Source organism: Momordica charantia (genome assembly GCF_013281855.1).
Source record: "Momordica charantia cultivar OHB3-1 chromosome 2 unlocalized genomic scaffold, Mcharantia_2.0 BLBB01000002.1, whole genome shotgun sequence".
Taxonomy (NCBI): domain Eukaryota; kingdom Viridiplantae; phylum Streptophyta; class Magnoliopsida; order Cucurbitales; family Cucurbitaceae; genus Momordica; species Momordica charantia.
In genome coordinates, this window is record NW_028275160.1 from 16,045,578 (window position 1) to 16,072,618 (window position 27,041).

At 38.1% G+C, this 27,041-nt stretch overlaps 1 non-coding gene and 1 pseudogene across 1 annotated transcript; one reads left to right on the top strand and one right to left on the bottom strand.

The window, feature by feature from the left end:
* Nucleotides 1-8,920: 8,920 nt before the first annotated feature.
* Nucleotides 8,921-10,718, bottom strand: LOC148212908 (acetylajmalan esterase 1-like; annotated as a pseudogene).
* Nucleotides 10,719-22,043: 11,325 nt separating this feature from the next.
* Nucleotides 22,044-22,150, top strand: LOC148212909 (small nucleolar RNA R71). Its single transcript, XR_015789580.1, has one exon. It is a non-coding gene; the product is annotated as a small nucleolar RNA R71 (small nucleolar RNA).
* The last annotated feature ends 4,891 nt before the right edge of the window (nt 22,151-27,041 follow it).

Consider the following 27,041-nt stretch of genomic DNA (forward strand, 5'->3'; position numbering starts at 1 on the left):
CAATGCTTTTGGTACTCAAAATACACTATGTCGGTCCAGATAAATTTTGTAACTCTTGTCTCTGTAATAGTGGCCAACGACTCTGCCTCTACTCACTTTGTGATGTAATTTATGGTTACTACTGCATACTTGGTTTGTCCTTTCGATGGAGGTAAAGAACCGATCAGGTCGACTTCTCACTGTGTGAAAGGTGAGGGGCTCGTCGTGGGGGACAACAACTCAGGCGGCTAGTGAATAATGTTGGCCAATCTTTGGCATTGGTCAATGACCTTGATGAATTTTTTCGCATCCTCGTTCAAGGTTCCCAGTAGTAGCCTCGACGTACAACCTTTGCTGCTAATGATCTGCAGTCTCGTGGATTTATCTTCGAACATAGTTTGCTTCAGCTTGATCCAAATATTCGAGTGAGGAAGTGAGCAAACTCGCTTGTAGAGCTTTCAATCTTTGATGACGTACTACCTACTTTTTTAGCGAGCTTCTTCGCCTCAGATCGGTCTGCTAGAACTTTTCCTTGGATGAACTCGTTAGTAGGATCCATCAGAGTTGATTCGAACTGGTTAACCTCCATCACGTGTGACTCCACTACTAATGGTGTGTCCAATATCTCAATTGGGACTGACCTTGCGAGGTTGGTCTCGTACGTGGATGCTAGTTTTGCTAAGGCATCTGTGGAGTTCTCAAATCTATGCATCTGCTCAATTTGGTGTTCTTGGAACTTAGCAAGGAGAGCCTTGGTCTTGCTCATATATTTTCCATTCGAGCATCTTTGGCCTGATACTCCTTAGTTGTCTGATTCATAATAAGTTGTGAATCACTTAAGATTTTGATGGATGATGCTTCAAGTCTCTTGGCCATGCAGAGACTTGCTATAAGTTCCTCATATTCAGCCTCACTGTTAAAAGTTTAAAAGTTGAACGTCAAGGCACACTCGAACCTGATTCCTTCTGACGCGAGAAAGAGCACTCTACTCTGCAGCCTTATTTGTCAGATGAGCCATCCACACACATGGTTCATTGGGCTGGTGTGCTCGAGGTCGAGCTTTCATGCATTGTGAGCTTTACAATAAAGTTTGCCACTGTCTGTCCTTTGCTTGAGGTTCGAGGCTCGAACATGATGTCATATTCACCAAGCTCTAGTGTCCATTTCATCAACCACCAAAATTCTATGGCATGTGAAATACCTGGCTCAGTGGAAGGTTTGTAAGCAATGTAATCGGATGAACCTAAAAGAAAGGTCGTAATCATCTAATAGCAATGAGAACGACAAGGGTGACCTTCTCAATATGGTATAACCTAGTCTTTCTATCAATCATCACCTTTCTTGTATGAGAAACAGGGTTTTGACTTCCAATAGATGGTCGGACCAGGGTTGAGCTTACGACACTTTTCAAGATTACTAAGAACATAACAAGCTTTTCTCATTGCCACGATTTTGCCTATAAAAGAACCGAGCATAAATAAGCTTTAAGTTGGTCAAACGCTCCTTGCTTGTCTGCAGTCCATTAAAACAAACCCTTTTGCCTTAAGATTTTGAAAAATGAGAAGCAGTTGTCCGTGGATCGAGGCATAAAGCGATTGCGTGCAGCTATTTTTCCGTAAAGAAATTGAATTGCTTCAGGATTCTTAGTGCTTCCATGTTCATTACGACCTTAATCTTTTTTTCGGATCTACTTCTATTCCTTGGTGGTTGACCATAAAGCCAAAGAATTTCCCATGACACACTTCAGACGTGCATTTGACTATATTGAGCTTCATTCAAAACTGTTGAGAAAAGAGAATGTCTTTTCCAAGTCGTGCACCACTTTTCTTTAGATTTTTTTTAACTAAGATGACATTAGAGAGCCACTTAGGGTAGCTGACTTTTTGTATGAATTTATCTTTTAACAATTTGTTAACTTTCTCAACTGTTACATCACTTCTCTCTATTTACAGGTCTTCTCTTCTTTTTATCAAGTAAGAAAGAGGGATCTATATTGAGGCGATGCACCATGATGGTTGGATAAATGCCTGAGATATCTTCGTGCGACCAGGCGAATACATCTGCATTAGCTCTTAGGAAGGCGATGAGCTCTTCCTTCTCAGTGGCCCCCAGCTTGGTGCCAATGCTGATATTCCTCACAGGGGTGAGCAATGAGACAAGCTCGAGCTCTTTCATTGGAGTTCCGTGCTCTGTTGCAAATGTTTTGTCTAGGCTTTCTGTTCAAAAATGGCATAAACAACTGATCCTTTCAAGGCAACTACATAACACTCCCTTGAACTCTTTTGCTATCCTTGAACGACTCCAACTACATTGGTTGTACGATACTTCAGAGCCTAGTGGAGTGTTGAGGGAATAGGTTGCAAGGCATGGATCATCGATTGCCCAAAGATGGTGTCGTATGTATATTTCCCATATATAGCCACGAACAGAGCAACCTTTGTGATCTAGAAGTTGATGTGATCATATTTGACCAAATGCTCCAAAATGCCACCTACACCAACAATGAAGAGAAGCTTGAAGAAAGACCCACCAAACGAAAGAGACTTCATTGGACCCATCAACAAACTTTTACTATTTTGAAGGCCAATGAAGAATCTACTAAGGTCAAGAGGAAGAATTAAACGGAAGAGAAGCTAAACGAGTGGCCCTGCATCAAGGACAAGCGCATCGAGAAGCACCCGCTCGCACGAACAGAGAGGCGCATGCCACCGTATACACGATACCTAGGCGTATGCTGCCCTGCCCTGCGAACCTCACAACACGCCCTCCACAATGCTAACCTCACAGTGCATGTCCTCTACGCACGCTGCCTACCTAAGCGCGCCCTGCCTGTCGCCCACGCCAGCCCAGCGTCCCTGCACGCCTCTAACTGGCGCACACGCCCGCATGCCCACGGTGTCCCCAGTGCCAGCGTGCCCATATCTGCCCCAACGCCCATCTGCGCCCACTACTTGTCGGCGCACGACTCACTCCCTAAGCACAGCACCAGCGTCTGCTAGTCCTCCACATCCGATAGAGTCCCTCGCGCGATTGTCGCACGTCCATCAATGCTGAACACCCACGCCTGCCCCCGACCTCACCTGCCAGCACCTTACACCGCTACCCATGCACGCGCCAGCTAGTGCCAGCCTCCCTGCGTACGCCAACCCCTGCCGCCCCCTTTTATAGCTTGCCTTGTCGCCCTCTCTATCACATTTATGGAAAAATATTTCCTTATTATTTTGTTGGATTATATTGTGGGATTTTTTTTGGTTTATTTCTTTTTGATTTATCAATTTTAAATTCATCCTTAGACAAGTTTAGCACCTTCTCGGAATTTATCAATTATTTATTTTCTTTTTAAGTTTGTTATTTTCCTTAAAAGACCATGGGCCATAACCTATAAATAGGCTTCTACCCTCGATTGTTTGGAACATCTTGGAATTATCATTTGAATAGAAAATTGAGTGTTATCTCAACCCTTTGCCATGTGCAAAACCTACTCCCCCCAAAATACCGAATCCCTTTGCGTGGTGAACTTAGGTTTTCGTATTTTACCCTCGGAGCATGCTTGTTGGTTGGTCACCAAACTCGCAGAATGTTTCCAGCTTTGAGCATAGTGAGTATTATGTCTACTCAAGGTAACCGACTGCAAAGGTAATCTTTGTAACTCTTAACCTTTCTAGTTGAAACCATCTATATGATTGGATTAAAGTGGCTTTTGGCTCGAGTAGCTCAATACGCTCGGGTTGTCGCATATCGTTTCATATCAGAGCATAGGCTCTAGACTGGGATATTAGCTATTTTTCTGTCTTTAAATTTCTTGTCTTTGTCTTAACTTTCCCTTCTTCGAAAATCTCATAAAAAGTTCATCAATGTTCTTGTCTTCCACGTGCCAAACCTTTTCTATCAAGTTTCACTTTAATCCGAGCCTTATAGCCAAAGTTATCAATTTTTCTTCGAACGCCAGATTTTGAGAGAAACATGGAGAGACCACAAACCGAGAGCCGAATTCAAAAATCTATAACGTTTTACTCCGAAGTCGAAATTGAGCAAAATTGGTGTCATTCAAAAGATCTCTTAGTTGGCTTTCCATATAGCCCATAATTGATAATTTGCAATATATGGTTTAGGACTTATCGAGTTTTTCATAAACACTACTTTTTCTGAAAAATCCAATAGCCGCCGAGGGAACAGAGTCCCAATTTTGACGATTTATATCTCTCTGATATTTTTGTTGTGTATAGTCAAATCAGATGCTAATTTGAAGATATTTGAAAGAGCTTTCCATGGACATAAATATTGCAGCCATCCAAGGTATGCAACGAAAGTTATCGGCGAAAGAAGAGATGGTGTCCAGGTATAAAACCTTCCATATTTGTAGCTCGACCATTTTGGAGAAAACTTTTGGGCCATCTCATCTATTTCAAATCGATTTCTTTTTGGCAAGTATTCCTAATGTTGTTTATTCTTTGATTTTAACATATTGGATTATTTTTTCGACTTTGGACAGCCCAAAAGGAGGAGGACAGCCGCCTAGCCCACTGTGCCACTCGAGAGAACCTATTTTTTGCAGCCCAAACTTCTTTGAGAGAGCAGCCCCTCCATATGATTTCCAAACCTTTTGAAAGCCCGCATACATTTAGTACACTTATTGTACTTCAGTTTGTCACTGGTTTGAAGCCAAACTGAGCCGTACACCGCACGCACCTCTCACCTAAAGTCACCCAACTTGCAGCAAAGGTTACTGTTTTGTTGGTAAGAAAACTTTTTGTGTGTGTTTGCACTACGAGTAGGATTTGTACATCTTTTAAAGTTTATTATTTATTTCATTGATTTTTATTGCATAGTTTTATTTGTTGAAGCTTTTACATCAATTTGCATATTGTTGTTGAGTCTTTAGAATTAAAAGCATTAGGCTTAAGGTTGTCTTTTGTCTTGCCTTGTTTATATCTTGCTACATTCTTCTTGAAATATCATTTGGTATATTTCATTCTATCATTTGTTTTCTTGTCTTTGGTATCATCTATACCGTTGACCCCATAGTAAAAAAATAAAAAAAAACAGAGAGAGAAAGTACTTTTGCATAAGTTGTTTGTAGGCTTGTACTCACTTGTTCCAAGACCGATTCCCCACGAGCAATCAAGTGAGCATCTCCAAAGGGTATCCACACCAATATCCACCCTACTAAATTAGAGGAAGTCGAGAGGTCAAGTAAGGGAGTAACAGAGAATTTTCTTTATTATTACTAACCTTTACTTATGTAGTGATTGCAACAAGAGGAAAGTCTCAAGATTCTCAAGAAGAAAGAGACAAGGCCAATTTGAGAAAGGAAAGACTTAAGGAAGCTCCAATCCAAACCTTTGCAAGGTTCACACAACGACTTAAAGATCTTACCGAATCCTTACAAATGATGAACACATGAGTTCAAGGATTGGAAATACCACAAAGATTGCCACACATAAGAAGATCAATGAGTCCACAAGAGGCATCTGACGGTTCCCAAGAAGAAGAGGTAGATACTTTAAATGAATATTTTGCTAACGAAGACCCTTTTGATGTAGGTCCTCCAAGAAGAGGAAGATACCAACCTAACTACGAAAGGCCAAGAAGGAAAACTACTTTGGGAGCATCAAGTTGAAAATCCCAACCTTCCATGGAAAGTCTACACCCGAAGGGTTCAAATCATGGGAGAAGGAAATTGAGTTAGTGTTTGCATGCCATAACTATGATGATTGCAAGAAGGTAATTCTCGCAATCACTCATTTTATGCACTAACTTGGTCGGATAAAACGATGTCTCATAGAAGAAGAAACCATAGATTCTTGGATTGAATTCAAGGAACTCATGAAGAGAAGATTTGTGCCACCACACTACCATAGAGCAAATTCAAGGAAACTTAATAAGCTCTATCAAGGCACCAAAGGAGTTAAAGACTACTATAAAGAGATGGGCATGTTGATGAGCCGTTTGTAGCTATAGGAAGATGATAAGACCGCCATGGCTCGATTCTTAGATGGTATTAATCCGGACATAGCTAAAAAAATTGACTTGCAATACTATGAAGACATGGAGAAACTTCTACAGCTCGCCGTCAAAATAGAGCAGAAAAACCAAAGAAGGGTTAAAAGGTATGTCAAACCTACCCCTAAGACCACTAGTAGAAAAGTGGAGAGTAAATCCCTAGAGCCAAAACAAAATGTTAATTATCAAAAGGGAGAGACATCCAAGTCCAAAACTCAACCCGAAATTCCTAAGACTAGAGCTAGTGAGATTAAATGTTTTAACTGTCATGCAGTAGGCCACATAAAATTGCCCTAATAAAAGAGCCATGATACTTAATGAAGGAGAGCTAGTCACGGATGATGAAGAGGAGAAATTAGAGGTTGAGGAGAGAAAAGAAGAAAGTAGTCAAGAAGAGGAAGTAAAAGAGGAGGAACCTCAATGTGCAATTTAGGGAAGAACCCTTAGAGGCACAACAAGAGAACCTATTCCATACTAGGTGCATAGTAAACTCCACCCCCATCTTGTGTTATCATTGATAGTGGGAGTTGTACTAATGTTGCTAGTAAGGATATAGTAGAGAGGTTGAAATTAGCCACCACACCTCGCCCATGACCTTATATCCTACAATGGTTGAATAATAGTGGGGATGTGAAGGGCCAAAAGCAAGTTCCAGTTCCATTTAATATACGTAGGTACAAGGGACGAGGTCACTTGTGATGTTGTACCTATCATGCTAGTGATTTCTTGCTAGGGAGACCGGGATAATTTGAGAAGAATGTGAGTTTTGATGGTTTTCTTAATAAATATTCTTTTGAGCTTTTAGGTAAGAAAATCACACTTGTACCTCTTTATCCAAAGGAAGTACATATTGATTAGCTAAAATTGGAAGAAATAAGGTTGCAGGTCGAGAAGGAGGAAGGTGTTAAACTTCAAACTAAAAAGAAAGAAAAGGCCCCTGAAAAGAATGAGACAGGCGTGACTCTCATGGCTAGAAAAGATGAAATAGAGCGAGCCCTATGTGCTACACAATTGCTTCTTCTATACCTACTTGAAGGTAATGATCTCCTAACTCAAGAAACAATAAATACTTTGCCTAGTACTTATGTTGAGCTTTTACAAGATATTAAGGAGTCAATGCTCGAGGCCATGCCACACTTGGATAGGAGAATTGAAGAAGAAGAAGAATGAGAGCAACAAGGAAGTTCTTTTGAGCCGCCCACTGAAGGATCCCAAACACCTCAACATGAAAACCAAGTGGAGATCCTTGAGAAGAAGGAAGAGAATGAAGTTTTCCAACTTCATCAAGGTAATAGTCCTACTATAGATACTTATCATTCGACTAACTTGCTTCATTTGAATGTAGGTAAACAACTTGATTCGAGGACGAATCCAATTCAAGAAGGAGATGATGTGATCATATTTGACCCAATGTTCCAAAATGCCACCTACACCAACAATGAATAGAAGCTTGAAGAAAGACCCACCAAATGAAGAAGCCACTCGCGCGCACGCACTGCCAGGCACACGCCACTGCGTGCACGAGTGGTTGAGAAACAAGGTAGTTGGAATTGAACTGCGACATCGAGTTCAGGGGACCTTGTCCTAGTATAGAGGCAAGGTTGAGTCGTGGGGCTTGGCATAGAGTAGATCAATTCGGCTAGCTAGAGTTGCGAAAGAGTTGAAATGCCGGTATAATCGACGTGTGTTTTTTAAACAGGTAAGGTTTCCCATACATCAAAGCTCGATCGAGGAAGATAGAACCTCTCCTGAGGTCCAACAAGCCACAAAGGGCGCGAAAAGTATGTTGGGGCTAAAGTTCCCTGTAGGCTTGCCATGATCGTGCTTTGCAACGCGGCCTCGCGCGATCGAAAAAGGTATTATCGTGACACTATGCACCTGATATTTCCAATTTTTTCGATCATACGCCAAAATTAAAATTAATGATGAATTTATCAGTTTATACTAATTAATTAGAAATTTTATAAATATTAAATTAAAGAATTAAAATTATTGTAGGAAAAAAGTAAAAGAGAGACAAAGTTGTGTAACCGTTGAAATTTCGAAATTCTATTATTAATTATAATTAAAGGTGGAGTTTTGTATATTATGTGTTTTAACTCTCTTTTTAAAATTCAATTAAAAAACATTTTGAAATTGAAAATTTTCAAATTATTATTTAAAATATAATATTCTAATCCTACATGTGTGTTAATGATTTAAGACTATTATTACTTAATCACTCAACAATAAATTCATTTTAAATAAAGATTAACTATTTAATCCAACAATATTGATGTTAGAATTTTGTTTTTTCTTGTGCGGATATACATTGTTAAAAAGGTCAAGATTAATATTGTCAAAAAAATAGAATTGCATGACCTCAACACCCATGAATTCAACGATCATCAAACGTATTTTGTAATAAATTGGAAACCAAAAGAAGAAATTCTTTTGGTTGTTTTGAAAACTTTTATACAATTTATTTGACGGTCGTCGCTTATAAACTCATGATCTTCCATCTGGTTTTAATGATTTTAAAATCAAAAAATAATTTCGATTTAATTATATATCGAATGGCAATTTTGTCAAAAGTAAAAGGGCAGAAAATCCCGTAAAAATTGTTGAGCAAAATTTGCTATATTTGGCTTTTATATTTTTGTAACTTATGTGGTTATCATTATTTTTGTATTTTTTTATTTATTTCCAAGGAAGTCTCTCATTTTTTACTTTGACGTGCACTGTGTATGTTGTTACGACACTCCTAAAATGTTTCTAATGATAAATGTTATCACAAACTCAGTTGGGATAGTTCACAAACGTCATTTGAAATCGAGAAGAGAGATGAAGAAAGAATATGAATACTATGATCAATCGAATAAACACAATACTTGTCTAACTCGCTAATCAACTTAAAAGAAGAAAAATATATTAGAAAGCAAAACAAAACAAAACAAATTTAAACTATGCAATGGAGCTTCGGAAAGATGTTGTGAATGAGCCAATATGCCATGAACTTGTAAGCCTTTTGTGTCAAATGAATTCCATCCCAACTAATTCTTTCATCTGGATTTGGACAAACTGGTACTCCAGGAAGTCCACATATTTGCATTAAGCTGAAATCATAATCACCTCCAATCCCACAACAAGACTTTTGCAAGATGTTTCATCGAACCCTATTAGAGATGGTTCCAATTTATTAGATATATAATATTTTCTACATAAATTAACATATAGTGTAAAACGCACGATAAAGAAACGTACCTAGTAATGAAGCATGTCGTAGAACCCACAAGAGTGCATTATAATAATCACCATATACAATCTTTACATTTCGGTTTTCTTTTCTCAACGATCTAATGGCATGTTTAAGATGCTTATTGTGATAGTTTGCTAAATCATTCAAATCTTTCAAACAGTGAAGCTCATCAGAAGCGGTTGAATCCTTAGTTTGAAATCCAGTGAGATAGATTGATAGGCAACCTATTGGAAAGTTTCCTGGAATAATAACTCGAGTAGCTCCATGACTTATGACTCTCTGCAAAACACACAATTATGAAAAAGAAGAACAATAAATTTAGGTAGGAAGAAAAAGACCATATACTTCACAACAAAATAAAATAAAATACGATAAAAAAGAAGAAGAATAACATACGGTGACAGCTTCCTTTATAGTTTGAACAACTTGGGCACCATATCTTCAACTTCTTTAATAGTTTTGCCTTGGAATAGAGCATAATTGTAATCATTCCCTCCAATCTCACCAACCAAAAACAAGGCATTCTTTAACTTCTCGGTGCAATCTTTAAGATGGACGTGAAAGCAAGAGATTAATATAAGAAAAAAAATTCGAACATAGAATACGTATACTCTGTTTACATTAAATTGGATCAAGTATATACAAACCTCTTTGGTGTGAACAAATAGTATTAAAATGAGTAGACATCCAATCAAGTTTTTTAGTTAGAAATGTGTTGGTGACGGGAGATGAGATCTTGTTTAGAGCAAGAACTTCAGAAGGTAAAGCAGTAGAGCCAGCCACTGCAAAATTTACTCCATGAGTCATCGATGTCTCTTTGTTCAAATACGGGTTTATCAAAGGGAGTCTAGCCGCCAAGGCTGAAATAATCGAAACAATAAACTTTATTGATTATCGTCATTTAAGATAAAGGTAAAGTGAGATAATCGATCATCTAAGGCGTTATATTTTGAGGAGGTTGTATAGATAAAATTGAAATAAAATATTATGAAAAGAAAACAAAATAGAATGGAAGAAAATAATTTAACATTAAAGAAAAATGTTGATTAATTTATTACAAGAAGCAAACGTTGGAAATTGACGATGAATAGAAAAAGAGCAAAACAACGAGAGAGAAAATTTGAAATTTGAATTTGGATTTTGAAAAGCATTGTAAAATTGTGGATGATTGCAGTGGACTATCTATAAGCATATTATTATATTAACATGAAACATGAAAAGTCGAAAGTACGTACCGAATTGATCGATCATTAGCAAGCCATTAGACAGCGGCCAGTTGCGTTCTTGAAGAATGTTTTTCCATAGGGAAGGTGAGAAAATGGAGTTATCGGATTTTTGCGTATTAAGTTCCCGTATCAGATATGGAGTCACCGAACTGATAGATTGCGTCGAACATACAAAGCTTGAGCGGACGAGCATCGGAAGCAAAGGAAAAAAGAAGAATGAAAGAAGAGCAGAGGAGAGTGAGAGCGACCACTGATTTAGTCGAACGCGCCATTTATTTTTTACTTGAGAGCAGTGATTTTTTTTTATGCAAAGGTACTGCCTATTTATACGAAATTGAGATACAAATTTCATAATCTACTCAGGAATAGGAATTTCAATTTTGAATTCCTTTCGATTTACTGTTTGGTCTTAGAATTTCAATTCCTTCTAATTTATTACTTCTCCCTTATCTAATTATATCTTTTAGTGTTTAGTCATAATTTGTGATAAAAATAAAAATCGTAAGTCTCACATAATTCATCATTTACACATTCAAAACATATTAATTAGAGTGGTCTGTTAATAATTATACCGTCGAATAAATCCTCGACACTAATATTATATCATAAATAAAAAATATTTTCTTAATTAATAAATTCAAGTTTCTTTTTAGTACAATTTAAATTGATTCGAGTATACTAATTAATCCAATTAATTGTAAAAAAGTCAACCTTAAGCTCTACTTGAAAATAAAAATGCAAAATTTGTTACATGTTTAAAATACGTATTAAAATTATGAATTTCTCGATCTTTAAGATAATTTAGGGGTTTAATAACCCATGTTTTAATTGATGTAACTCAAAGTAACTTATCGCTATCCATTGATTAATAGATATATAATTGGTTCAAAAATACATTTGGACCCGATATAGACTTAGTGTATAATAATTTAGTTTCATTAGTTTAAAATTTGTAACAATTTAGTCTTTATTAAAATTTGTAACACTTCACCTGCACAGGAGTTGAAACTCCACAAAAGCGCACTACTCAGTCCTCAAAATAAAATTATGGTTACAGACAGTGATCTAATTTTTGAAAAAACAATATCTTTTGACCAATTGTTTAAAATTTCAAATGTAATTAAGCATAATCAAATCATAACAAAAAAAGTTATTTAGGAAAACCATAGACTTGCACGGGAGCCGAACTCCAGCAACATCTATTACTATTTTTTTTTCCATAAAATTATATCCTTCCTATTTATTTTTAATTCTAGAAAGCATTGTATTTTAATCCCCAATTTCATTTTATAAACTTTAATTTTTCAATAGAGGAAACTTCATAGATTTATGGAAATAAAATTACACATTGGTCAATTTTGGACTATAACATAATTTTGACCTCCTAACAAACAACTAACTTAAAATTGAATTAGTTATAACAGAGAACCATATTTGAAATTCATATACAACAATCAAATTGTTGTGAACATGCTGTGCAATTATAGTTTGGGTGTTCGACAGTGCATCCGACTGGCGGTGGAGCATGTTAGGTTTCTACTATTTCTGTCGGAGATGCACCTGCTGGTCATACAGAGTTTGTATCTATGCACCCAGTATTTGGCTAAGTAAAGCTGGCCGTTCATGGCATGAAACAAATGGCTTACCTCTGACTTCTCGCCCAGCTTCTGATATTTACTATTGACTTCTTTACACGTGTATGGCTTGGATGTGTTCAGATGGTAGTATAAATACTTGAGGTGTTTTGTCTCATTTCCCATGCTTCTTGATTCATTGAGTTTGACCTGCATGCTCGGAGTTCTCTACGTCAGTTCCTTTTTACTCGCTCTCAAAATTTGCTTTCAATATGTCTAGCTGTAGTGATATGACATATAGTGCGGCGAGCTCGGTATATAGTAGCTCGTCCTTTAGTTACATAATAACAACTTTGCAAGTTGGTTAAGCATAGAACCTTCGGGCAGGTTGGTGAAAGGATGTGATTCCCGGAGCGGAAGTGGATTTTCGTTGCTGATTTTAGGGATACAAAATCGAAATTGAAAGAGGGAAAATACAGGGGAAACCATTACCTTTGAAGAACGTTTCTTCAACTTTTTCCCAACGAACACCACCAAAATATCTTCCTTGCTATCCTCTTGGGTTTCGAGAACCGTGCTTGTGGGAGCACGTTGTTTGGAATGAGAGGGAGAGTTTGAGAAAGTGAGCTTGAGAGAGAAATTGGCAGTCCCTTTTTTTCTGTTCTGTTCTGTTCTTTTGTTTTGCAGAACTGCAAAGGAAGAAGAACAAAAAGCAGTGACGTGGGAGTTACCCCACGTCAAACTGCCCACTCTCCAGCAATTTTGCAGGGGAGTTAATTATTAATTTATATATTAATTAATAATAATAATTAATATATATATAATAATTAATATTATATATATAAATTTATTAATTAATCATATTAATTAATAAATATAATTAATTATTAATCCAATTAATAATTAATTAATTAATAAATATATAAATCAAATAAATAATTAATACTTAATTATTTATTATAAAATTAGAATCATATTCTAAAACATTTCTCTCGCATAACCTATAGTTGTAATGTACATCTTATGCACATTATTTTTAACCTATAGTTTTAATATGAATCATATTCATATTAATTTTATTTGAATCTTATTCAAATAATTTCTCTCATAATATATAGTTTTTAATTTATAATTAACTATATATTATCATGTATCAATATACATATAATCCCTTAAGTAATTTGAACAATTCAAATTCTTCCAAAAACTTGATCCTCGTTTTACCCGTTATGAGCTAGCAAGGGGACCTAATGGACCTACAGATCCGAAGCTTCAATGATACAAGATTAATCAGTTAAACTCATTCACCGAGTTAATCTAGATTCGTTAACTACGGGTCATTCCACTAAAGACCCGCAGTTGCACTTTTCTCACTGCTGAATGTTTTCGTGTCCATGGATATACGACCATTAATGACAAGTCAATCCTTCATGAGTGTTCGTAACTCAAGTTGGGTCAAATTACCGTTTTACCCCTGAGTTACATCTTACCCCTTAAACACCACTGCTCCTCTAATGAACAACCCGGTTATGGTCCAACCAATAATCGAAAGTCCCTCTCGGCCAATGAGAGGGTGGGGCCCCTTGTTCAAGTCTCGGAGTCAGCATTTAAGGGAACACTCATCTACTCCCCTAAAGTCGGGGAGGAGTGAATTCCATCTTGTGAAATTATGTTCCCAGCTCCCCACTTGGTCTCGTCCCCAAAATGGTAGGAATTTTGAGTCGGCAACTCGGGCCACTCTCACCCATACAGATCAAAGGACGAGCCCTCACGGGCAGGAGTCCATAACTCACTCAGGATTGAGAATGAGTTGCCTGGTCATCCTAAGAAATAACAACCTATTAGTTAACGGTGTTACATCTAAAGATTGCCTATTTCGTGGTCCGGTCTTATCCAAACTCATTGTATAGGATACCCACTCGCATGTCTCCACACGAACGACCTGGATCAAGTCGTCTGTAACCTTTACAGGTGGGTCGTATCCATAGTGTTGCCAGGATAAGGTACACAGCTGACTGGGCGTTTATGCTGAACGCACGCACTAAGCGTGGTAACAATTATATAGATGCAAGCGCACACCTGTCAGAGTAATATAAAATGGATGGAGTATCCAAGTATCGATCCTCAAGGACTTCTAAACAATTTCCAAACTCTAAAGTTTTAAAGAATAGTGAATGTTGGAATGAGTGATTCTTGTAAAATGGGAAGTGGTCACAAATAACGGTTTGGATTTGGGATTTGGACTTATAATGATAAAACCTAGCCCGAACTACTTCAAGTTAGCCAACAAAGAATCAAGGACATGCTAAGGACAATATGCTTTTTACTTTAGAAACCAACGACTACGCTTCTCACTTGACTTATGTCTAAGCAAGTTCAAAGTCCTAAGACATTCCCTAATATGTCTATTATGAGATATATCTTAGTTTTAGGATGGAAATAGTCGCAACCTCAGGTTAAGGTCCTATGTCTAGGCTACTTAAGCGGAACCCTTATGTCTAAGGCGCTCCTCTCCTCGGTTTAACCACTCAACAATGCAAATAAGCAACCTTTTCAGTATTGACTTGTTAAGACTTACAGTGGCCTTCTCTAAATCCTAACTTTTTGGGAAAACATGTTGAGAAATGAATGGAAAGCAAAAACACTACTTCTTAGCAACCCTTTTTAGACATAAAAGGCTAACTATCCATAACCGGGCTAGAGACGGGAATTTAGGAAGACATATTGAAGAAAATACAGCAAGTAAAACGGTTGAATGTGGAATGCATGTGTGAAAAACAAAAGTTAACTAACGGAGAGTTTTTATCGGGATTGAGAGCTTCGCCCTTCTCTTTCAAGCAAGGGAGAGTGTCACGTGCTCTTTCCTCCAAAAACACAACTCTCTTAACTAAAAATAAAGTAAAGGCAAAGGGAAGATAAGCAAAGTGCTAGATTTTTATATATTTGAATAAGTAGAAAATAACTAAGTACAAATGGAAACAAAACAAAGCTCAATAAAAGAATGTAAAGTGCTCGGGATTTAAAAACGAAAAGCAACTAATGAAAGCAACTCAAAAGTACTTAGAAAGCAACAAAGAAACACTAAAAATGATCAAGAGAAGGAAGCAAGGCTTGATGATTTTGGTGGAGAAGTTGCTGGAATTTATAGCTGTGCAGAATTGGTTAGGTAGGTCCTAAAACGATGGTGAATCACCCATTTCCAACTCTTTTGACTGACCAAATCGTGCTCAAATATGATAGTGGAACACTTCTTCTACACGTATGCATCGGTTGGAACCACCAAAACGCATTGGAAGACGCGTTTCATTAAGGGCAAAGTTGGAAGAAAACCAGTTTTTCTGCAGGCTTCCCAGGCGCCTGGCGCCTCCCATGATGGTTTTTCCGTCTTTTTGCTTCTTTTGATTAATTTGCACTCCCAAATGGTCCTAAAATGTCATAAATACAATATAAGCCAACCACAAACCATAATATATGAATTTTGCATAAATTGGAACTCAAACGATCGAGAAAAATCCGAAACAAAGCTGAAACATTGTAAAAACAGCATCTAAAACCTTCTTTTTACGCATGTAAACAATCGTAATCACACCCCCAAACTTAACTTTTTGCTTGTCCGTCAAGCAAAACTTAGCAACTTTAATCAGCTTTCTAACACATGGACAAGGAAAAGCAAAAGCAACCGAGATGTTCAATCATAAATTGTCTCAGGGAAAAGATGTCATAGCCTACCATTCTATTGCCTTTGTAAACTTAGTCACTATAAACCAAGTTTGAAATGATAAAAACTTTCTCTTTCAAAATCCTTTTTCCTTTCAAAAACAGAAAACGTTTTCAAATACCTCTAAGGAATCTGCACACTCCCTCCTTACACTAAGACTTTTACATCTGACAGACCGGCTACTAGCCCCTGAGGTTTCCACACACTAACATCGGTTTCAACCACAGTTACTCGTAGAAAGACTTTGAACTAACAGCTAGGTCATAAAACGACGACAATGAGAAACACGAAGTCACTTATCACCATCTTTACTGCTATTTTCAAAGTCAACACCCAACCTAAAACTAAATGGGTGTCTACAGTAGGACTCGGGAATCATAAATACATTTTCTTTAACTCTCATTGTTTTTACCGCTCTTTTCTTTCTAACACAAGTCTTTTCCCCACTCTTATTTTCTCTCAACAAGACTCTTTTTACTCTTTTGCAATTTTTTTTATTGTTTTTTTTTGTTTTGTGTTTCTTTTTTTTCTTTTCAACACTTTCTTTTTTAATAGCATTTGTTTTTCCAACTGACTCTTTTTCAAAAGAAAATAGCATGATTTTTCAAATATAAATAACACCTTATCTTTCTGAAACAACGACTGACACAACGACTGTCCCCCCCAAACTTAAGAGAGACAGTGTCCTCACTGGGAAAAGACTTTTGCATCGGATGAAAAAGGCTTAACAGTAAAAAGGACAAGGACTTCCTATATAGGGGCAAAGAAAAAGCTTAAAGTCTGTAAAGATCAAAAAGACATAAAAGAAAATGAGTTTATCACATAAACAAAGGAAATAGCTCAAAGCTTAGTCAGACATAGAACCGAAAACTCAACAATCTCTTATAATCATCATCGACATGAAATCACATGCACAGCACAGATGCTTCAAAATAGGCATGTGAAAAGCTAAACTAAGGTTAAGTGAAGACATACTTTAAGTGATCAGAAGATAAACGATACTAATTTATTCATGCTTCAACTGAGCTCGAAACATAATCAATACAAAAAAAAACATGCGTAGTAATGCTAGAATATGCAAACTACGTCATTAACCAAAAGAAGAAAACACAAAAAATAGCAAAGAAGGAACCTCCCCTTCATGAAGTCGGAGGTTGTGGACTAGGATCAGTGTCAGTACTGGGAGATGGATGACCAAGGATAGCAGCTAGCGCTGGAGGCCATGAAGGTAAAACCGCAAAATCCAATGAAGCCCTTAAGTTGTAGATATGTTGCACGACTTCTCGAACCTGAGAGTTTTCGAAATGCTGGAAAAACAGGGCAGGCGCCAGGCGCCTGCATAATTCTTTTTTTTTTTCAACGTTTTCTTTTTTTCTTTTTTTTTCCAACGTTTTCACAAACATTCTCTTAATAAGAAAAACTTTATAATTAAACAAAAAGAAAATACAAGATACAAAGACTTCCTTCCTTTACTTTTGTTCTTTCAAAAACGGATAAGAAGGAAAAAAACATTTTTCGCAAAAATTTATTGACCTGAAAGTTGAATAGAGGTTTTTCCTCTATCCACTGGTTCTCCAAAATATGGCTTAAGTCTCTGCCCATTTACTTTAAAAACATTTCCCTTAGAGTCAACTAGATCCACTGCCCCATATGGGTAGACTTTAAAAATTTGAAAGGGACCAGACCATCTAGACTTAAGTTTTCCAGGGAAAAGTTTCAACCTAGAGTTGAATAACAGAACCAGATCACCTTCTTGAAGATTGTTCGGCCGAAGACGCCTATTATGCCACTGTTTAGTTTTTTCCTTAAACAACTTAGCATTCTCATAAGAAAAGTGCCTGTGTTCTTCTAATTCCAACAATTGTAACTTCCTCGCTTCACCTGCAGCCAACAAATCAAAATTTAATTTCTTAGTAGCCCAAAATGCTTTATATTCTAGCTCAAGAGGCAAATGACATGCTTTTCCAAAAACTAGCCTATAGGGGGACATGCCGAGGGGAGTCTTAAATGCTGTCCTATATGCCCAAAGTGAATCATCAAGCTTAAAAGACCAATCCCTACGGTTAAGATTTACAGTTTTTTCTAAAATGTTTTTTATCTCCCTATTAGATATTTCGGCTAACCCATTCGACTGAGGATGATATGCTGTTGCAACCCTATGACGCACATTGTATTTAGTCAGCAACTTTTGCATAGACCTATTCACAAAATGAGCCCCCCCATCGCTTATCAGACAACGCGGGGTTCCATAACGCGTAAAAATGTGCTTTTGCAGAAAACGAATGACAACTTTGGAATCATTGGTAGCAGTTGCAATGGCTTCTATCCATTTCGAAACATAATCTATTGCTAACAATATATAAAGCTTACCATTAGAAGATGGAAATGGACCCATAAAATCTATACCCCACACATCAAATACTTCAATCTCCAGGATCGAGGTTTGAGGCATTTCGTGGCGTTTAGATATATTACCTGTCCGTTGGCATTTGTCACAAACCTGGGCAAACTTATGTGCATCTTTGAACAGAGTGAGCCAAAAGAACCCACTTTGCAAAACTTTGGCTGCGGTTTTGTGTCCTGCAAAATGTCCTCCATATGGAGACATATGACAAGCGTCTAATATCGCCTCGTGCTCTTCTTCTGCGACACACCTGCGTAAGATATTGTCAGGTCCTAGCTTATATAAAAAAGGCTCATCCCAACGATAACATCGAACTTCATTTAGAAATTTCTTTACCTGTTGCTTGTTGAACTCATAAGGAACTATTCGACTTACCAAATAATTTGCTATATCGGCATACCACGGAACTGAATCAACTCGCAAGAGTTGCTCGTCAATAAACTGTTCACGTATAACAGTTCCATCATCACAGAGCGGGGATTCCAATCTAGACAGGTGATCAGCAACTTGGTTTTCAGTACCCTTCCTGTCCCTAACTTCAATATCAAACTCTTGAAGTAACAAAATCCACCGTATCAAACGTGGTTTAGCATCTTTTTTAGCAAATAAATATTTTAAAGTAGAATGGTCAGTAAAAACAATGACTTTTGTGCCTATCAAATAAGACCTAAACTTATCAAAGGCGAACACAACTGCTAACAGTTCCTTTTCAGTAGTAGTGTAATTGAGTTGTGCACCGGTCAGAGTCTTACTAGCATAATACACAGGATGCAAGATCTTGTTTTTACGTTGTCCTAACATAGCTCCTATTGCATAATCACTGGCATCACACATGAGCTCAAAAGGTAAATCCCAATTAGGTTCGATAATTATAGGAGCTGAACTTAGAGCAACTTTCAACATTTCAAATGATTTTAAACAGTCATCATCAAAAACAAATGGTCTATCATGTTCTAACAATTGACACAAGGGTTTAGAAATTTTAGCAAAGTCTTTTATAAAGCGGCGGTAAAATCCCCCATGCCCTAAAAAACTTCTAATCCCTTTGACATTTGTAGGAGGAGGTAGCTTTGAAATGATGTCTATCTTAGCGTGGTCTACCTCTATTCCTTGCTTGGAAATTTTGTGACCCAAAACAATACCCTCTTGTACCATGAAATGACACTTCTCCCAATTTAGGACTAGGTTTGTTTGTTCACATCTGTCCAATACTCTCTCCAAATTAACTAAACAAGCGTCGAAAGAATTTCCAAAAACAGAAAAGTCATCCATAAAAACTTCTAGAATATTTTCTACCATGTCAGAGAAGATGGCCATCATACACCTCTGAAAAGTCGCGGGTGCATTGCATAGTCCAAAGGGCATTCGCCTAAAAGCGAACGTACCATACGGACACGTAAATGTTGTCTTCTCTTGGTCTTCTGGAGCAATAGTAATTTGATTATAACCCGAATATCCATCTAAAAAACAATAGAAATCCTTACCTGCCAGACGGTCGAGCATCTGGTCAATAAACGGGAGAGGAAAATGGTCTTTCTTTGTTACCTTGTTGAGTTTGCGATAATCAATGCAAACTCTCCACCCGCTCACAGTTCGGGTTGAGATGAGCTCATTCTCCTCGTTGGCCACCACGGTTATACCCCCTTTCTTTGGTACACACTGTACTGGGCTTACCCAGCTGCTGTCGGATATTGGGTATATAACACCGGCGTCAAGCCATTTAAGAATTTCTTTCCTTACAACCTCTTTCATCTTCGGGTTCAACCGCCTTTGACTCTCAATAGAGTTCTTAGCATCTTCTTCCAATAGAATTTTGTGCATGCAAAAGGCCGGGCTTATCCCTCGGATATCTGCTATCGTCCATCCAATGGCCTTTTCGTGCTTCTCCAAAATCTGCAATAAAGAATATTCATTAGTAGGTGATAAATTGGAAGCTATAATAACTGGTAAAGTGTCGTTATCCCCTAGATACGCATATTTCAAATGCGACGGCAATGGCTTCTGCTCCAACGTGGGTGGTTCCACTATGGACGGAAGTAACGACTTGCATTCTTCTTTTTGTATTTTTTCAACAGGATTGGCCACATCTTCTGGTCCTTCTGCTATCTTATCAAGCTCTTCTTCAATCTCTGTAACTAATAAGTCATAAAACTCATCAAACATAATAGGATTCAAGCTATTTATAGCAGAGCACTCTTCAAAGTCTCCTGGTAATTTCATGGCATCTAGAACGTTAAATTTAACTTCTTCATTATTTACCCTCATTGTAATTTCTCTCTTCCTCACATTAAAAACTGTATCCCCAGTGGCTAGAAATGGTCTTCCCAAAATAATGGGAACGTCTAAGTCTGCCTCGCAATCTAGAATGATAAAGTCCGCAGGGAAAATGAATTTGTCCACCTGGACTAAAACATCTTCTATCTTTCCCTCAGGTCTTATGATAGATCTATCTGCTAGTTGGAGGGTAACCGTAGTAGGTCTAGCTTCTCCTATGCCTAAAGATTTGAAAACTGATAATGGCATAAGATTAATGCTAGCGCCTAGATCACATAATGCCCTACCTAAGTTTTTTCCTCCTATGGAACATGGAATGGTAAAACTGCCAGGATCATTACATTTCATGGGTAGCGGGCTGCCTACAGCTTCACTACTACATTTTGTCATGGCTACCAGTTCATGCTCTCCTATTTTTTTCTTCCTAGAAACTATATCTTTCAAAAACTTAGCATAATTTGGCATCTGTTCTAGAGCATCTACTAATGGTATATTTATATGCAGTTGTTTTAAAATATCTAAAAATTTTCTAAACTGGGAATCATTATTTTTCTTAACTAATCTTTGTGGAAACGGGGGAGTAGGGGTAAAAGAAGGCTGTACCTGTGGAGGAACACTCGGGGTGTCCTCATTACCTTTTCTAATATTTTCTTTTTCTGGTGTTGTTGGATTTTCTGGTATCTTTACAATTGGTTCAGTGGACGGAATCTGTACATCTGTTGTTGGCATTGTTGGTCCATCATATGCCAGTCCACTCCTAAGGGTGACAGCTTTGCACTGTTCTTTCCCTTCTCGTTTTGGTAATTCAGTATGGCCTGGAAAAGAACCTTGTGGTCTATTCTTCAATTCATTGGCGAGCTGTCCCAATTGGGTCTCGAAATTCCTCATTGGTGCCGCTTGGGATTGTATCACTGCGTCGGTTCGGGCCATGTACTCCTTCATCATATTCTCAAGATTTGAGTTGTTATTTTGAACTGGTGGAGTCTGTGTTCTCTGATTGTACTGCTGTTGCGGTGGTGGGATGTATTGCTGTGTAGGTGGAACATAGGGCTGCTTGTTCTGCTGGCTCTGCCCTTGATTAAAACCGCTCGAACCTCCTTGTCCTCCCCATGAGAAATTAGGGTGGTGCCTCCAACCTGGGTTGTAGGTGTTCGAATATGGGTTAAAGTTCTTATTGTTACCATGTCCTACATAAAAAACGGAAGCAGGGTTATGTGGACAATTATCATAATTATGGTTTTCACTGCAAAATGAACAAATGAGATCGTTGACTTGGCAAACAGGGGCAGAAGTGCAAAAATCCGACTGCACAGGTTGTATCGGCGTGGCTAATGGATTTTTTATTCCCAATGCCATCTCTTTCAGCCTCTGGTTCATTGTAACCATCTCTTTTTGCATCGAGGTCGCAATGTCCAGAGCCAAAACTCCAGCTGGATCTTGCTTCTTTGGTGCTGCCCTAGATCTTTGCGAACACCATAGTTCGTTGTGTGAAGCTAAGTCATTTAGGATGTCAACTATCTCGTTGAATGTCTTCTTTGTAAAGGCTCCGTTGGCAGCATTGTTTAGCATCATCTTAGTAGGATGATCTAAACCTCTAAAGAAATGTTCTATCTGGATGCATGCCGGCAAGCCATGGTTCGGACATTTCCTGATTAGTTCTTTAAATCTCTCCCACGCCTCGTGAACAGGTTCACGATCATACTATCTAAAGGAGATGATCTCCTCTCTGATATCAGCGTGGCGAGTAGGTGGGAAGAATTTTGTTAAGAACTTCTCCACTAACGACCCCCATGTGGTGATGGATCCCGGTGGAAATGCATTGAGCCATGCTCTAGCTTGGTCCTTCAAAGAAAATGGAAAATGTGTTAGTCTCAGAGCATCGTCTGTTATACCAGGTAATCGAAATGCATTTGCAATTTGAATGAATGATTTCAGATGATCATGTGGATCCTCATGTTCCTGCCCTCCAAAATGTCCAATTGTCTGCAACATTTGGAACATCATTGGTTTAAGCTCAAAGTTTGCGTGGGCTGGAATAGGGTTGACTATCCCTGAATCAAAGTTCTGAAAAGTCGTGGCGGCATATTCTCGCATTGCCACGTCTCTATTGTCTGCCATCTGGATATGGTTGAATTCATCATTTCTTGCATGATCCCTCATATTACCGTTAACAGCAGGTGGATCAACCGGATCACGAGGTGGAATATCTGCCATTGATGTGCTCGTACTCTCTACCTCACTTTCAGGACTGATTTCACCTTGTCTCTCTTTTTGCTTTTCTAGTTGTTTTCGAAGTCTTTGCTCCTTTCGAGTTTTTCGAAGGGTCCGCTCAATCTCAGGGTCAAGGGGTAGAAGAAAAGATCTTGTGCTCATGCACTTTAACTTACCCTTGTGAGATAAACGACCAAAAATATAGAACAAAAACGGTGGATGGAACTTACACCCAGCAACAATTCACAAAAATAAAAACTAAAAGAATTTGAAAATAATTTTAAAACTAAAGTCCCCGACAACGACGCCAAAAACTTGACTGGGCGTTTATGCTGAACGCACGCACTAAGCGTGGTAACAATTATATAGATGCAAGCGCACACCTGTCAGAGTAATATAAAATGGATGGAGTATCCAAGTATCGATCCTCAAGGACTTCTAAACAATTTCCAAACTCTAAAGTTTTAAAGAATAGTGAATGTTGGAATGAGTGATTCTTGTAAAATGGGAAGTGGTCACAAATAATGGTTTGGATTTGGGATTTGGACTTAGAATGATAAAACCTAGCCCGAACTACTTCAAGTTAGCCAACAAAGAATCAAGGACATGCTAAGGACAATATGCTTTTTACTTTAGAAACCAACGACTACGCTTCTCACTTGACTTATGTCTAAGCAAGTTCAAAGTCCTAAGACATTCCCTAATATGTCTATTATGAGATATATCTTAGTTTTAGGATGGAAATAGTCGCAACCTCGGGTTAAGGTCCTATGTCTAGGCTACTTAAGCGGAACCCTTATGTCTAAGGCGCTCCTCTCCTCGGTTTAACCACTCAACAATGCAAATAAGCAACCTTTTCAGTATTGACTTGTTAAGACTTACAGTGGCCTTCTCTAAATTCTAACTTTTTGGGAAAACATGTTGAGCAATGAATGAAAAGCAAAAACACTACTTCTTAGCAACCCTTTTTAGACATAAAAGGCTAACTATCCATAACCGGGCTAGAGACGGGAATTTAGAAAGACATATTGAAGAAAATACAGCAAGTAAAACGGTTGAATGTGGAATGCATGTGTGAAAAACAAAAGTTAACTAACGGAGAGTTTTTATCGGGATTGAGAGCTTCGCCCTTCTCTTTCAAGCAAGGGGGAGTGTCACGTGCTCTTTCCTCCAAAAACACAACTCTCTTAACTAAAAATAAAGTAAAGGCAAAGGGAAGATAAGCAAAGTGCTGGATTTTTATATATTTGAATAAGTAGAAAATAACTAAGTACAAATGGAAACAAAACAAAGCTCAATAAAAGAATGTAAAGTGCTCGGGATTTAAAAACGAAAAGCAACTAATGAAAGCAACTCAAAAGTACTTAGAAAGCAACAAAGAAACACTAAAAATGATCAAGAGAAGGAAGCAAGGCTTGATGAATTTGGTGGAGAAGTTGCTGGAATTTATAGCTGTGCAGAATTGGTTAGGTAGGTCCTAAAACGATGGTGAATCACCCATTTCCAACTCTTTTGACTGACCAAATCGTGCTCAAACTGATAGTGGAACACTTCTTCTACACGTATGCATCGGTTGGAACCACAAAAACGCATTGGAAGACGCTTTTCATTAAGGGCAAAGTTGGAAGAAAACCAGTTTTTCTGCAGGCTTCCCAGGCGCCTGGCGCCTCCCATGATGGTTTTTCCGTCTTTTTGCTTCTTTTGATTAATTTGCACTCCCAAATGGTCCTAAAATGTCATAAATACAATATAAGCCAACCACAAACCATAATATATGAATTTTGCATGAATTGGAACTCAAACGACCGAGAAAAATCCGAAACAAAGCTGAAACATTGTAAAAACAGCATCTAAAACCTTCTTTTTACGCATGTAAACAAGCGTAATCAGGGGTATCCTATACAATGAGTTTGTATAAGACCGGACCGCGAAATAGCCAATCTTTAGATGTAACGCAGTTAACTAACAGATTGCTATTTCATAGGATGACCAGGTAACTCATTCTCAATCTTGGGTGAGTTATGGACTCTTGCCCGTGAGGGCTCATCCTTTGATCTGTATGGGTGAGAGTGGCCCAAGTTGCCAACTCAATATTCCTACCATGTTGACGACGAGGCCGTGTGGGGAGTCGGGAACATAACTTCACAATATGGAATTCACTCCTCCCCGACTTTAGGGAATAGATGAGTGTTCTCTTAAATGTTGACTCCGGGACTTGAACAAAGGGCCCCACTCTCTCATTGGCCCGAGAGGGACTTCCGATTACTGGTCGGACCATAATCGGGTTTTTCATTAGAGGAGCAGTGGTATTTAAGGAGTAAGATATAACTTAGGGATAAAACGGTAATTTGACCTAACTTGAGTTACGAGCACTCGTGCAGGATTGACTTGTCATTAATGGTCGTATATCCATGGACACGAAAACATTTTGCAGTGAGAAGAGTGCAACTGCGGGTCTTTAGTGGAGTGACCCGTAGTTAACGAATGTTGACTAACTCGGTCAATGAGTTTGACCAATTAATCTCGCATCGTTGGAGTTTCTGATCTGTAGGTCAATTAGGTCCCCTTGCTAGCTCATAACGGGTAAAACAATGATCAAGCTTTTGGAAGAATTTGAAATGTTCAAATTGCTCACAAGAATATATGTATATTGATACATTATAATATATAGTTAATTCTAACTTGAAACTATATATTATGAGAGAAATCATTCAAATAAGATTCAAATAAAATAAATATGAATATGATTCATATTAAAACTATATGTTAAAAATTAATGCACATAGGATGTACATTAAATCTATAGGTTATACAGGAGAGAATATGGTTTAATTAAATATGTGATATTTAATTAAATGTTAAATAATTAATTTGTTAATTATTTAATATTTATATTTAATTAATTAGATTAATAATTATTAATTAAATTTATTAATTATTAATATGATTAATAATTATTTAATAAATTAATTATATTAATTAATTAATTGATATTATTAATTATGAACTCCCCTGCATTTTAGTAGGGGAGTGGGAAGTTCAATGACGTGGGGTAACTCCCCACGTCATTTTTGTTGGTTATTGAGGCAGAATTGTTCTACTGAAAAGTGAACATGATTTTCCTAGATTTTCTCTCAAGGTATCTCTCTGTATTGCTCTTTCAATTCTCCCTTTACGTTCCAAAATCGGTACTCCCACAAGCACGATCTCGAGAACCAAGAGGATAGCACGGAAGACTCTTTGGTGGTGTTCGAGAAATCAAATTGAGGAAGAGTTCTTCAAAGGTAAAGAAATGTTCTTTCCCCTGTATTTTCATTATTGGATATTTGATTTTGTTTCTCAAAAATTCATAAACGATGATCCGCTTCCGCTCCGGGATTCACATCCCATCACCATCGTGGTGACTTCAAAGCTCGTGGTGTAAAATGTTACTGTTGGAGAACCCCGAAAACAGAACCAACAGTCGCCGCGTACTCAAGCGTTCCCGACGTTTGAACTTCAACATGATCTAGGTCTTTCACTTTTGGACACGTGTAAGGCTAGGATTAAATTCTGGAGCACTATAAATAGCCCCAGGGTTCAGATCCGTTTTTTACACTTTCTTAAATCTTGGAGTTCGACCTGAGCAGCTCGAAACTTACCTTAGGTCAGTCTCGCTCTTTTGCTTTTGCTTTGCTCTTTCAGTTTTTAAGTCATGTCTAGCTCTTCTAACTCATCTAGCGGTAGTTCATCCGATAGTGTAGATCGGAGTCGAAGTCTTTCGCCTAAGAAGGCCGACTCTATAGAAGAATTCACCAGTAGATTAGATTTTGAGTTGAAGGAGGAAATAGATAATTTTAGGTTCTCTGATGACGATGAGGATGATAGTGACACCTTTACCTCAGGTCAGGGTTTGGAGTTCCCTTCTCAAATGCCGGAGAACTATCTCAGCCCACTTCGTAGAAGGTATAGCATTACAAGCAGCATTGTCCTTAGGCTTCCTAAGGAAGGGGAGCGTGCTGATGACCCCCTAGAAGGGTGTCTAGCTCTGTACTTGAAGATGTTCGAGTACGGCTTTTACCTTCCCGTTCATCCTTTCGTGCAAGAGTTTGTAGCTCGAACTGGGTTGGCTCCTACTCAGGTGGCCCCCAATGGGTGGGGTGTAGCCCTTGGGTTGGTGGTCTTATTTTGGTTAAGGTGCTGCGAGGTAGACAGGTTAGATCTCTTCAGACCGACCAAAGTGCATTTCCAAGAAGCTTGGGCGCTATTACTTGTGTGCTAGGAAAGGTGCATGAGGTATCCTCAAAGGTCCTCTCCAAAGAAATCCAAGAAAAAGAAGAGGAAAACCACTTCTTCTGAGGACGTCGTGGAGGGTCAGGACCAATGTGAGGGGCAGCTGCTTTGCCGGACTTACTAACGATCTAGAGGCCAGGAT